Consider the following 14,407-nt stretch of genomic DNA (forward strand, 5'->3'; position numbering starts at 1 on the left):
AAGCCTGACACCAGGCTAGAATTGCAGTCACTAATCAGTAGTAAAACATAACCGTCCTGCCACCAAGTGGACTTGAGAAGAGCTTATACAAGGATATTATATGCAATCATTATTGGAGCTCCTTAAAAGAATTAACCAACTTACTTCTAGTCACTGAAGTAGCACTCTGTCAAAGGAGTTTCCCTAGAAGGCAGTGTTACTTCATCAAACTGACAAACTGACAACACAGCTTCCTGCTTTATTCATGGGAAAGTCCCTCCTCTCATAAATAGCCATGGAACCTGAGAATAAACTTTGCAGCAATAACGTATATAAATATTTTGCATGACAAACTGACTACATATATTTTCCTCAGAACTGTGTCCCAGTGCTACAGTAAGTCAACATTTCTGCCTTGCATGTGTCATATTTTTCCCTTCGTTGTCAATATTCTAATTATCCTTCTGTTTTGACATTAGACTGTTTAAAGATTTTCGTACTATTTCAGGCTGTTAGTAATTTTATCAGCTGTAATTAGGCCCTGGGCTTCATGTTCTTGTTAATTACTTCTAAGTGCATTTTTGTTGCAAGTTACATGTTTTAAGCTATTTTTTTGTTAACACAAGTGCTGCTATAACTCTGTAGTAATTTCCTTACAACAATCTATAGTGAATATTAAGATCTTGAGTGAATGAAAATGCATTTTTATTACATTATATAATGACTCCTTTTTATTTTTGCTCCTTAGGTTGCTGGCTTATAGCTCCAATTTGTGATACTTTAAACTATCCAATCCAGTTGACAGCTGTGATGAACGTTCTCCTTACGAAAGTCGCGCTTCTTCTCTTTCTGCTTTGTTAAATACTAATCCTGTTTCCAAGCTACATGGTGAGTGACAATATTTTAAATTGCTTAACTTTTCTTGTAACAAGTTCACTGTTTGTCAGTTCATGCACTTTATAATCACTATTTCACCTTATAATCCTCAGATTTGTATGACATTATATTATATATAAGAACATGTCACTGCCCATGCCCAATATCCTCCTTTCTAATATTGGGGAGACAATTTCAGTTTAATACAAAAATGCTTATTTGCTCAGAAGATGCAGGCCCCTTGTGCACAATCTGCTTGGTGAGTAAAAACATTCCAAAGTTACTTTTTGTACCTTCGCCTGTCCATTGTAACTTTTTTGTCTCCTCCCCCAGCAGTTTCTTCCTGACAATAAATGTGTTTGATTGAAACTTAAGTGTACTCACCCTACTTTGGAAACCTTTCTCAGATTATTTGGGTTTATTCTTGTTTGCTAAGTATAGGTTGGTGACCTTCTTTGCCATTTTGTTTAGTTCCCCCTTTTTTTCCGTATGTGAAAGCTTTGTTTAATTTTTATTTTTTTCTCCTTCTGCCACCATTAGGGTGCTGTCACCCATCGCAAGATGAGAGTGTTTTTCTCCTCATCACATTTCAGGGCGTTGGCCCTTTTCTTTTCTCTTCTTTATACCTCATTCATTGAATAAGTGTGACTGCAGCAAGTAAATCACTCATCCCAACAGCCATGACACTGTGTTTATCTGAACCCTGTGGTATTTGTACGTGTTCAATGAGGTGCTCTTAAAGAAGCAGAAAAGGCAAAGTTCTGTGCCTTCTTGTTAAAATGCCATGTTTTGACATATATTTTGGCAAAGTCTCAGACTTTACTTGTTACTGTGACAGGCAGATGAAGTCTCCTGCTTCTCCTCAATCTATCCCTTCTCCATGCTCTCCAGTGAGGCCTTATAGGCCTAGGTCTGTTCAGTCTTCTATAATGTTATAATCAGGGCATTGCCTTCTATTACATGTACTGGTATCCAAACTACCAGAGGGAGGATTCTCCCACCTCACTGCTTCTTCTCATGGTTCAGAAGTGATGGTGTCTTCTACATTTGGATCTGATTTCCCTTCCGTGTTTTGTGCACAGCCCAACCTGAGGGACATTTCTCTCTCTTCTAGTCCAAAGGATTCTAACTCTTCCTGGCAATGGTTATGTGGAGCTTAGTAAGGCCATCACAAAGATTCAACATGGACATGTAGTCTCTTCCACTCCCCTCACTTATTACATTGAGAGGTGCAAGATGAATTTGATATAAATTACTGTTTCCTATTGGTCATAGAAAGGGAAGTGGAATTGTGATACTCATTGAAAAACAACCTAAACCTAAGCCCCAACCTATAATCTGCAATAAGTATAACACAAACAATTACTCTCACTGGCCCCTAGATTCCTTTTGCTATAACAACCACATCAAACATCTCATTGCTGTGTTTTCTATCCTCCTTCTATCATAAACTTTGAGAACATACTCAACAACCTCTTACTTGGGTTCCATGACTGCAACATAGAAATTATTGGAGACTTCAATTTAGATTTAGTCTCAGACAAAACCTTCATCATATCTTTCCTATCTCAGTATAACTTCATCAACTAGTTACTTTTCCCCACATAATCTAAGTACTTTATCAAGAATCACAATATTCTACAAATTCTTCGTTATTAATATCATGTAATGCATATAAAGTCTTCACTTCCCATCCAATCTTTATGCACAACAGAAACTTTTCTGATTCCAAAAAAAAAACAAGACATAGTTCTTGCTGACCACCACAATATGGAGTTTCAAGTTTCCATTTCCATTGAGGTACTACAGCTGTTCCATGCCATAATCAATTCAATTCTCGATTAACATTTCTTGCTGACAAAAGTAAAAGTATTAGGTGTCCCATGACCTTGGATAACCCCAACACTAAAAAACAAATAAATAAATAAAAATACAAGAAATAATGCCTGGAGCCTATGGAAATCCACGAATAACCTGAAGTGGTAAAGTAATTATACTACCCAAAGAAATGCACGCAAACTGAAAATTAAAAAAAAAGGGAAGACTATCACTATGCACCAAACTCTACTCAATAGCAGAAGCACTAAGCACATCTTGAAGCTAACAATGGATATTGCTGATGTCAGAAATACTAAATCTGTTTCCACAACTTTTATACTAAATGTCAGAAATCTGATAGAATTTTGCAAAATTATAACCAATATTCTACTACCCTCTCACACAACTAACACTGTAACATACAAAGCTCATAATCATCTATCTATTATCTCAAAGTGCTTCCCATCCTCAACTTCAGCACATTACTCTTCAACCATCATTCCCTAAACGTCCTTGTACTTTACAGAAATCACATCCATGTAAGTTAGGAAAAGCTTTGTAAAACTAGATAAAAAAAATGAACCCAGTCCTTTTAGCATCCACTCCACATTTCTAAAAGTCTGTGCCTACCTCGTCTATAAACCCATAGCACATATCTTAACCTGTCACTGTCCATGTGAATCATTACTCTGCAATCAAAATACTCATATATTTCAGTCCCTAAAAAAATCACCAACCTCTTCTCCCCAGTACTTTAGAACTATTTTCATCCTCTGTCCTGTCACAGATATCTTTTAAAAAAAACTAATTAGCAAATGACTATTTGAACACCTTAACACATACAGCCTATTCCCTGATCCACAACATAGGTTTAAAAGGGGGTGTAAACCTGTTACTGCCATTTGCACAGTAATTGATGAAATATTTGGCTCAATGTAAAGGAACAGCTTTAACAAGCAATTCTGTAGACCTCAGCAGAAACTTTGAAAACATCAACCATCATATTATCCCCAAGAAATTACAGCTATTCAGCTTCCTCACCAATGTCATTAATTAGTTCTTATACTTAGTGGCTTTGCAGTTGCCCGCCCCTACTGTAAATTTGATCTGGGACACTCCTCCCAGTCTAGTGTCATTAGCTCATTCTACCCAATACAGAGGGAACATTTGAGAAGGCCAACCCACTTAGTTTCTTAACCTTGAAATAACTTCAGCTCCTCCTTTCTCCCTTTCCACTTTACTAAAAAAAAAAATTAAAAAAAGTCTAAGCTTGCTTCCTGCCTTTCCTGTAACTAGTCTAGTCCAGATACAGATTTGATGTACCCAGGACTGTTTGCAAGCTTCTGAGCCCCCCAAGCCTTTCTGTGTTAGAGGGAATCATTCTAGCTTATCAGTGAGAGTGGCAAGCACTAGGTAGCCTATCTACCACGAGTGGAGTGGTTTCTGGCCCAGAAATTGTAGTTTCTTGGCCATTTGGGCAGTTTTTTCCATCTTTTTCAACTTTTTGGTTTAAAAGCCCATGTTTGCACTTTTCTCGCCTTTCCTGTAACTAGACTAGTCCAGATACAGATTTGCTGTATCCAGGACTATATGTAAGTGTATGAGCCCACCAAGACTTTCTGTGTTGGAAGAAAGCCTTCTAGCTTATCAGTGAGAGTGGTAAGCACTAGGTAGCATATCTACCACGAGAGGAGTGGTTTCTGGCCCAGAAATTGTAGTTTATTGGCCATTTGGGCAGTTTTTCCATCTCTTTAGAGTTTCTGGTTTAAAAGCCCGCATTTGTGATTGTTTCCCTCCTTCTCTGTAACTAGTTTAGTCCAGAGACAGATTTGCTGTATCCAGGACTGTTTGTAAGCTTCTGAGTGGTGCCAAAGTCTGCTCTCCACTCCTGCACTTTTACTAGCTTATTAGTTTAGCACTTTACCAGACATCTTGTAGCAATTATTGCAGCACACAAAAGTGCTACCAGCACTAAATGTTCTACAAGGAAACAGCTCCAGGACTTATTATTATTATTTTTTTTATTTTATTTTAACATTTGTTAACCGGAAAAGTCCGACTTGGAATGAAGCGAATTTTCAGTGGAGGCCCAGGGAGAAATGCTCCAGATGCATGTTTTTGTAAAGTATTAGTGCCCACCCCTCCAGGCATGTCTAAAGGTCAGTCCCCTGTGCATTCTTCTATTAACCTGGTGAACTTGGGCATCCTGAGGCAATGTAGAAAATTCCTCATGTACACTGACAACCCTCTCCTCTTACGTACCAACACTCATACTTGCGAGAGATGCAGTTATATATCCAAATTGGAAGCCACACACTCTCCAGCCAAGACTGGAGTAGCTGGTCAAGATGAGAACGTCAACACTTGCACCACACCACATGGATCACATAGCCCTCCAAAACACAAACCAGCACTGCCTTCACATAAAAAACGCAAACCACACACCCAACTTCGTGGAGGCTCTCAATAAAAATCTACCCAAACAACAGAGACCTCCAAGGCAGAAATGCACTCAACCACCACAACACAACACTAATCACGAGACACATAACTCTCCTAAACAAAGTGCCACTCAACCAAAGCCCCTAAGGCAAAACAGTATGCCCAACACACTAGTCATATGCGACTCAATAGTGAGGCACACTGATGTCCCACTCACTAGGCTGAGTAAGGAGAAAGTAACAGTCAGCTGCCTGTCAGGGGCCAGGGTCCACCACATAACGCACGCACTCAGGTCCCTCAGCAACAGGTACAAATATGACTCTGTCATTGTACATGTGGGTGTGAATGACCTGAGAAGTACCTCCCTGGACTACATGAAAAGAGACATGGAGGAGCTCTTAGATTATGTAACCCAGGCAGGTATGACCCTAGCCCTTAGCAGCATCCTACCATCACCCAGAATGATACCACAGTACAAGCAGAAAATGATTGATTTCAACAATTGGCTAAGTTTCTGGTGTCATTCTAAGGGGATCCAGTATCTGTCTGACTGGCATGACATGATTGACAGACCTCGATGCTTTGCCAGAGATGGCCTGCATCTGTCACCCCCTGGGCTTCCGGATACTGGCCAAGGCTCTTGCCACCCCTATAGTGCCTTTTTAGGTTGTGTTCTAAAGACCAAATTACCACTGTAACAGCTACAAACAAATACAATCTGAGGGTCATGCTGCTCAACGTTAGAAGTCTAAATCTCAAAATGCACTCACTCAAAGCACTCCTTAAAATGGAGAACATTGACATTTGTGCCATAACACAGACCTGGTTCAAGGCAGCAGAAAGCACCCCTGTATTACCAGGCTATAACTCATTACACATCTTTCGGCCCCAGAACTTGGCCCGAAGCTCCAAAGGTGGTGGTGTTTCCATATTCATAAAAATGCACACAGCTCCAGACTAGTAGCTCAACATAACTCATCTGAGATACTTCAGGCGCAGCTAACATTGGGTAAGACAGCAATTCTGGTCGTAGCCTGCTATAGGTCCCCAACCATATCCCAAGACTCACACTCATCGTTCCTAAGCAACCTGGAGAATATTAGGTTCCAACCTAACACCCTCATACTGGGCAACTTTAACTACTCCTCTATTAACTGGAAAAACTACTCATGTACCAATATACTTGCCCAAAGTTTCCTGGAATTCATTAATTCCAATGCCCTGGACCAGCTTGTTCTTATCCCCACTAGAGGTAGCAATATCCTTGACCTGGTCATTACTAACATGGATGACCGTTGCTCTACACCAATAGTCAACGCCTCCCTGGTTAGTCCAACCACAAACTAATCACCTTGGAAATCCACAGCCCCCCCCCCCCCAAAGGTAACCACCATGAAAAACTTCTCCAAAGCTAACTTTAGGCTCCTAAAAACAGAGGTGGCTAACTTCACAGCACCCATGCAAATGGAGATCAGTTGCATGACTGCCGAATCGTACACCAATGCACTGTATGAACACATACACAAATGCATGGATCTCGCCATACCCAACAGAACCAAAACGCTCTCCTCCAAAAAAGGAAGCCAATCTGGTGGTCCCCTGCCACAAACAAACTCTACAACAGAAGGAGGAAACTGATGCAGAATAAGGTGAATTCCCAAGACTGGAAAAACTCCCTTATCAGCTTCAATAAAAAGTTGAGGTCCCTCATCAAATCCTCTAAAGCTAACTATGAAAACAGAATTCCAGCAGATAGTAAAGAAAATCACAAGGCCGTCTATAGTTATATAAAGAATATCCACGACAATACCCAGATTTGTTCTGAGCTACTGCACAATGGTACCTGCTATACTAAGCCAACAGATATTGCCAATATACTGGCTGACAGATTCACTGCCAACTTTACCCCCCCCCCCCATCATCAGTCACAATACCAGTAGATTGCCAGCCACCCAGTATTACTACTGCACAGGTTAAAACATCACTGTCCAAGGTCAAGAATACAGCTTCTATGGGACCTGACAATATCCCTGGCTGTGTTTTACATGAACTACAGAGTGAACTGGCACCTCATTTGTGTGACCTGTTCAATCACAGCCTCACCTCAGGCTTTGTCCCTACCAAATGGTGCACTGCTATAATCATCCCTCTCCACAAAGGAGGAGAGACTACAGACCCTGAGAACTATCTACTCATTAGCTGACAAGTCTGATATGCAAAGCTATGGAACGCATCATCATGGACCTAATAAACAAGGATATAGGGAATCTCCCAACTCTGGATTCCACACAGTTTGGTTTTGTGAAGGGTAGATCATGCCTGCTCAACTTAGTCAACTTCTTTGAGTCAGTCACCAGAGCTGTGGATGAAGGCAAGGTGGTTCATACAGCCTACCTTGATCTGGCCAAGGCCTTTGATACCATTCTCCACCCAGGAATCATAGAAAAACTCACTAAGCTAGGCATCGACCCCTATATCACTAGGTAGGTTGCAAACGGGCTCACAGGTAGAACCCACAGTGTGAAAGTAGCTGACTCCAAGTCAGACTGCTGACCAGTCATGAGTGGAGTCCCACAGGGTTCGGTCCTGGGTCCTCTCCTGTTTGGTATCCACTTCTCTCTGAAGTCCAGGCCAACACGAAGGGACTCTAGCTGACAAAATTAGCAGACGATTGCAAGTTGGGAGCTATTATTAACTTCCCAAGTGATGTTGACATCCTACAGAAAGGCCTCACAAAGACCAACGACTGGTGTCAGAACCATGGTGTTAAGCTCAATGCCAAAAAATGTGTCATCAACCCCTTTGGGAAAAACCCGGTTCCAATGAATTGCCACATTGATGGTAGTCCACTGAACACAGAAGGCATTATAAGAGATCTGGGAACACAGGTTGACAGCAACCTCTTTTTTGACCACCACATTGCCACTGTGGTAAGAAAATCCTTCTATGTGGCACATCTCATTACTAAGGGTTTTGCATCCAGGAAGAAAGAGGTCATTGTCTCCTTCTACTCTTCCCTCATTAGGCCACTCATCGAGTACAATGCCCCATTTGGCATGTACCTTACTAGACACCTGCAACAACTGGAAAGGCCGCAAAAATACCTCACAAAGACGATCCTAGGCCTTAAACACTTGTCCTATATGGACAGGCTAAAAAAACTCCAACTATTCTCTGTCTCATAACACCTACTTAGAGGCGATCTCGCTTGACTTACAAGACCATGTCTGACCCAGCTCTGTTAAAAAAATAAATCCCAAATACTCTGCACCACATGCTCCAGAGACCTCAACCTCATTACCACAATCAACAGAACATGCTGGAGGGACAGGTTTATAACCCAGAGACTGCCCATGCTATGGAATAGACTTCCCATACATGTCAAGCAAAGCAACTCACTAGCCCTCTTCAAGAGAAATCTTGATGAGTGGATGGGAAATAGAAAATTCACCCCAGGGATCACTCCATTTGCTTTTCTCGACAGAGGCACTGGGAACTAAGGTCAGGTGGCACAATGCCAGGTTAATCCTATGAGCTAGGCTTGTAAAGGCCCCAGGGCCATTATCCTAGTACACACCTATGAACCTATGAATCTAATTATCTCAACAGCAGATCCTTTTTAGAGTTCAGTAAAGTAACCAAAGTATGCCAGAGAGCTCTTTCACTGCTGGAGATCCACAAGGTTCAGTCTCAGGATCAGTTCTATTCTCTTTGTTTATAAATTACATAACATCATCCCTACCCTTCAACACTATCACTGTTTACACTGATGACATCATCCTATATAGAACAGGATTGCCCATTACCTCCACACAAAAACACTACAGCATAACTTTAACACACTAAACAGATGGCAAACCAAGAACCTTCTAACAATAAATTACTCTAAAACTGCACTTGTGACATTCAGGTTACATCAAAAAACTCCCAGCCATTGTTTACCCTTAACACTGACACATACCCTGAATGAATCACTGAACCCAGTTCAGCAGTACAAATATCTAGGTCTTACTTTAGACTCCACCCCTCCTTCCACACCCATACAAAAACCATGATAAAAAAGCTAATAACTAAAGTTAAAGATAGCACCTCCACCTCTTGACAGCTTCACTCCTAATGCCAGGAGAGCATTTGCTAAATAAAACACTTAAAAATTATTTTCAAGCAAAATTAAATATGCCTAGGAGCAAGTGTGCTAAACGGGGAAAGGTGAAATGCTTCAGTTGTGATTTATGTAATTATTTATATACTGAAGCCTATGACATTATTATTATTAATAACCATAAGATTAGTGTTAATGGATTGTTTGCATGCTAGTCAAAATTTGTGGTTTATCTTGTTTTTTGTATTTCATGTATGTGAAATGCTTCAGTTGTGATTTATGTAATTATTTATATACTGAAGCCTATGACATTATTATTATTAATAACCATAAGATTAGTGTTAATGGATTGTTTGCATGCTAGTCAAAATTTGTGGTTTATCTTGTTTTTTGTATTTCATGTATGACTTTTTATATAGATAGGACTTCTCGTGAGTTATATAAAAGAATTTATGAATATAAGTATGCAGTTCATACAGGTGATGATAGCAATTCCTTGAGAAGACATTTTAAGAATGTTACTTGCAAAGTTGATTTTAAGTTCTTGGTATTAGATGTAATTAAAATACTGAAAGATTCTTAAATGTAGAAGAACTGGGGTAGTTAGGACATTCTTGGCAGGTCAGATTAAATGCTTGCTGCCCCCTTGTTTGAACAATCGTGAAGATTTTGTAGTCTATTTAAAACACAAAGGGTTAAAGCATTGATTAACTAAGTCATGTGACTATTTGTATTATTTAAGTATGGGTCATTAATTAATTACTTTCAGTCTGAAGAAGTCTCAGTGTATGAAAGAGAAGAAAGCACTTATTGAATGTCTTATCAAATAAAGTTTTATCCTTTGGTTTTGTACCAGCTTTTATTTAATATTTTCTGTGTCATTTAGTTCAGTTTTTCACTGTTTTATCAAAACACTCATATAAATAAGTCTGCAACATACACCCACCCTACCAAATTCACTCTGTCCCTTCATGGCCTTCATCTTTTAGTGAAATATTCATCATATAGTGAAGCCTCAATCAGTTTAAAGGCAGATGCTTTCTTCTTAGTACTTGTGTTAATACTTAAAGTCTATTACTGAGGCTCTACACTCTAATTGTTAGTTTGTATTGTTTTACCTTCTCCTAATCCTCTCTTTTTACTCTCTTATCTCATTTTCCTTCCCACCTTTCCCTCACTATTCCTCTTTCTTCTTCAGTCCATCAGTTCCAGTAATAGCAAAATACATGTGATGATAATTCCATGCCATTATTAGCCTCAAATCCTGTCTTCCTTATAATACTGTGTCACAAAGTCCACTGTTCACATATACTCAATAGAAGTTCATGCTTTTGTCTCTCTGAACTATGTATTTACTTTAATTCTTATATCCTATGGACTGTCTATTACTTCTCTAATAATAACATTTCTGCACATCCTTTAAATGTTTTGCTGATATATTCTCATAGTTTTCTATTGTTTGTGTGCCTTTACATCAGAATCATAGCTGGAAAGTGTGCAAAGACCAACCCACACATCCATTAAAAAACTGTGACTCCTGTGCACTGGCCCAGCAATCAAGGAGCCTCAATCCTCACCACTAACACCAGTGAGGGGCGTCCATATAGGGAAAGGATAAGAAATACACACACAGTAAAGTGCAATTTCCCTTAAGAGCACACAGAGATCACAGTCAGTCTGGGGCTGGTCTCACCCTTTTCCTCCAGCTCCCCAATAAGACTCCCCACTGGCACAGCTATAGGGTCCAGATCTCAGCCTAGTGGGCAAGCAAAATCCTCCAGCACCCTCTCTGTCCAACCAGTGCTTCATGTCCCTGCCCAAGTAGATGACACACACACACTTTGAGATAAACGTTTATACAACCACATGGACACTCCTGGGGAAGGCTGGCTCAGGTTCTCCAGCTGTGCCCCTTTTACTCAGACTATACAGTAGAAATCATGGCCACCATCCACTAATATTTATCAGCTACTTAAAGACCCTTAAAAGGATGTCCAATTATTACTGCGCAATATTATTATCCAAATGGTAGGTGTGACTGAACAGTCAAGACTTACTTGGAGTGATTTGGTACAGCATCACTATATACATGCAATGTACTCTTAGAGCTTAAATTATCTCTACATAAAACAGCTACAGCTGAAAGGTTTAAAAATATTTAATAATAAATAATAAAAACACAAGATGATACGTCTTACTATACAGTGCTAGTGAAGAGTTCAGAGATCACAGAGAAATACTTAAAATAATATTGTAGAAAAGTTCTAACATCAACACAGAAAAACAGTCTAATCTTCCTAATTCCTAGTTATTTCTAAGAGAAGACATGGTTCTAAAATCCTACTTACATCTAGACACAGGCAGAGTGGTGAGCTGAATGTTCTCAAGACAAATCCTCAGAGCTCTCTGATTCTCTCTCTTTAAATTGATAACACAGAGCTGCTTCACATGACATCATTCTTCACACTTCTCTGGTGTTCCCAGGCTAACAGAAACTACATTTACATTCTTTACACGTGGTCAGAAACCAGGGCATTAAAGGACATTTATACATGCAAATTCTAGCCATTAACTCTGGCCTCAAAACAATAGGCAGAATTCCTTCATCCAGACATATCAGAGCCGACTTTAAAGATCAAAGACAGTCATAAAATGCTTGACTTAGCTTTCTTACACCAAAGTGCACTGTTACATTTTTGCAGTTCAATATACAATGCAGTCTTTTCACATTTAAGAGAAGAAGCCTGTGGCTTACATTAATATTTACAAATGACAGAATTATCGACAAAATTATATCTGGATAGGCTGGCAGCCTTCACCTATCTTCACAAAAATTAAAATCGAATAAAATAAAACAAATAGTGATTTGATGTGTTGTCCATTTTAAATGTTAAAACACCATCTTGTGAGCTTATATGTTCCAGTTCTGGCTCCTTTGACATTGTCTGTGACAGTGTTGGTGCCTCTGACATCAGGCCCACTCACCAGTAGTCACTGTTGGATTGTTGCTGCCTTTAGGGTTCCAGAGATACCACCACCACTTATGTAGGTTTGTCCTACACCACCAGCATTCACACCACTGAATGCTCCACATTTGGTTCCTCTGATCCCTACACCATCACTTGTGTCACAGGCTCAGTCCCAAACTAGTCAGACATCAGCTCTGGCATTGGTCCTTCCAGCATCAGACAGACCAGTGTTAGATGACCAGTCACGTGTGCAGCATCTTTCTGGCTTTACACACACTTCCTAGGAAGCTTTGCCCCTGACTACTTTTCCAACATCCCAGAGACCTCTAGTATCAGGCCAATTAGCTCCTGACCACCAATCTTCTTCTTCTGATGAAGAAACATCATTGCACATTCCTGGAAAAAGGACCAGAAAGCCTCAAAATATTGACCCTGTCTCCATAGAAGGTAATAATGAAGGGGTGTTTTTCATTTTTCTTCTGTGGAAGATGCCAAATTCATTGAGGAAGTACAAATAATGAGGAAAATGGGGAACTGGCTTACACAAAGACCCTCTTTTCTAAAAAAGAGACATCAGGCTGCTGATTTACCTCATCAAGCATTTTCCTGGTGGTCCCTCCTTGGGTTGATATTATAGAAGATGTGTGCTGGGACTACACATAAGTTTGAATTTCTTGTATTACAGCTATTGAATAAGAACATTAGAGGAGGTAATGTTAGTAGTAAGACTGAATGTTTTGAGACTAAATGGATCCTAGAAATGCAAAGTGACAAAAGAAAAGGTTTGAATGAGTATGTTCCCTTAAGATCTCTGCTCAGGTCACATGGTCTGAACAGGTAATTTCAGAATCTTTGTACCTTTAAATAGTCTCAAGTACTGTGTTAATTAGATCTGATGAACCTCCAGGACTGGAATGAAAGTGCTTATCTGTTTTACCTGGTGTTTTAATTTGCTGTTTTTATTTGTTTTATTGCTTTTCATTGAAAGAACTACATTTTGTCTGCATTTACAGTATCCGACTGGCTAGTCTTGCATTGAAAGCTTTTATTTATTGGTGGAGTCAGGGTAGCCATGGTGGTGCAGTGGTTAGTGTTGTCACCTCACAGCAAGAGGTTCTCCTGTTCAATCCTCGGCTGGGGTGCCTTCTGTGTGGAGTCTGCATGTCCTCCCTGTGGTCACGTGGGTTTCCTCCAGGTGCTCTGGTTTCATCCCAAAGACATGCTGTAGGTGGATTGGACACTCTAAATTGGCCCTAGGTGTGAGTGCATGTATGTGTGCCTTCTGTGGAAGGTTGGGCATTGGGCTGGCAACTTGACACTGTAAAACTCCACTGCCAATCATGAGCAGACAAGGTGATCCACTGTGGTGACCCCTAACCAGGAAAAGATGAAAGAAGAAAAAGATTTATTGGTGGAGTCAGTCTCCATCCATTTGGCTTGGTTTTCTTCACCAACATCCTAATTCAGCTTAGCATTTTACTACTTTGGCTTTTCACTTGGAAGGGAATCTTTATCAGTCCAGTGAACTTATAGGTCAAGCCCACTCAAGCCATTCTATATATGGGGGCTATGAGCAACAGTGGAATGTGTTGGGTTAGGTTTGTCTGCATCTAGACAGGGCTCAGAGCATCCTACCACCAGTCTCCTCTCTAACCATTCAGTGTCAAATACCAGCATACTTTTGTCATAGAGTACTATGGCTTATGGTGGCCACGGTGTTTGTAGTTCTTCATAAAGACTACCATTGAGTGAATTTTGCAATGGACTTTTTGAGGATCAATGGTTACATCAACCCAGTACTTCATAGAAACTGGTTAGGATGACCAATGCATTTCAACACCTTTTGAGATAATCCATTAACCTTTTCTGCACATTCAGCCACAATCACCATGGAAGCCTCTGTCCCTAGAGTGTTATGTACATAACATGCAGATGGTCCAAGAGATTTGATCTTCTCAGGAGTTGTACTTTCACATTGCCCCAGAGATTGGGAACAGTCTTGCTAAGCCCCCAAGCTTTATAGGACTTTTCTCCTCTTAAAATGCTTGCAATCATTTGGATAACATGGTTGTAATTTGATATGTGAGCATGCATAGGAGTGCAACTTCATAGTCTTTTGTCACAAGTATGGGAAAATCTTAATTCATCACATTTGATTATCATACCAACTTTCTCATAGATGAGGTGAGCCAGTACCTGTTGATGCCCCATGAGTAGACCC

The 14,407-nt window shown here is 40.1% G+C and overlaps 1 protein-coding gene across 1 annotated transcript in view; it reads left to right on the forward strand.

Moving 5' to 3' along the window:
- Positions 1-731: 731 nt before the first annotated feature.
- PLCB4 (phospholipase C beta 4) overlaps positions 732-14,407 on the forward strand; it is a 1,792,792-nt gene continuing 1,779,116 nt past the window's right edge. The window contains exon 1 of the mRNA XM_044056592.1: positions 732-867. The gene's annotated coding sequence lies outside the window, so the exon portion shown is untranslated. The remainder of the gene's footprint in view (positions 868-14,407) is intronic.

Source organism: Protopterus annectens, chromosome 1.part2 (genome assembly GCF_019279795.1).
Source record: "Protopterus annectens isolate FY-2018-M chromosome 1.part2, PAN1.0, whole genome shotgun sequence".
NCBI classification, from domain to species: Eukaryota; Metazoa; Chordata; order Ceratodontiformes; family Protopteridae; genus Protopterus; species Protopterus annectens.